Source organism: Lipotes vexillifer, unplaced genomic scaffold (assembly GCF_000442215.2).
Source record: "Lipotes vexillifer unplaced genomic scaffold, Lipotes_vexillifer_v1.1 scaffold1094, whole genome shotgun sequence".
Taxonomy (NCBI): domain Eukaryota; kingdom Metazoa; phylum Chordata; class Mammalia; order Artiodactyla; family Lipotidae; genus Lipotes; species Lipotes vexillifer.
The window spans coordinates 1,422,318-1,422,891 of record NW_006792775.1 but is presented as its reverse complement, the minus strand read 5'-3'; the positions used below and the strand labels follow the sequence as shown (position 1 = coordinate 1,422,891).

Sequence of the window (574 nt, the reverse complement as noted above, 5' to 3'; positions counted from 1 at the left end):
CCCCCCCCCGCTCCTGGCCTGCTCCGTGTTGGGGCGAGCGGGCCTGGGCGGCAGGTGGGAGCTAGGGGGGGTCTGAGGCTTGTCTGGGGGCTGGTCAACTGAGGGACAAGGCAAGGGCTGGGGTCACAGCGAGGGCCGCAGCCGCGAGGGGCAGGGCTGACCAGGCTGGCTGTGGGGGGCGGGGGAGGCCGGCCGCTGGCAGCCTGCGCGACTCTGCATTGGAGCGGGACTGGCCCTGGAGGCGAAGATGGGAAATTCTCGCATTTTCCATGATTTCAGGCCCCCGGTGTTCGTGCCAGCCAAGACCCAGACCACCACCCAAGGTGGGCCGGGGTCCGAGCCAGCGGCAGCTCACAGAGGGCCCATTCAGCTGGGCTACAGGAGGCCAGGCAGGTGCTGGGGGCAGGGAGGCCTGGCGAGAGCAGGAGGGTCCACAGAAGAGCTATAGCGCCCCCTGCTGTTGGGCGGCCAGTTGGGGACAAAGGGAACAGGGCCGGCAGGGCTGCAGCCATCCCAGCGCCAGTGGACGGGCCACCCTGCTGCCCCCGCACCCCCCCCCCCCCCCCCCCCGCCC

At 71.6% G+C, this 574-nt stretch overlaps 1 protein-coding gene across 1 annotated transcript in view; it reads right to left on the bottom strand.

The window, feature by feature from the left end:
* Window positions 1–574, bottom strand: part of LSP1 (lymphocyte specific protein 1) — a 9,632-nt gene that overhangs the window by 3,003 nt on the left and 6,055 nt on the right. The window lies entirely within an intron of this gene.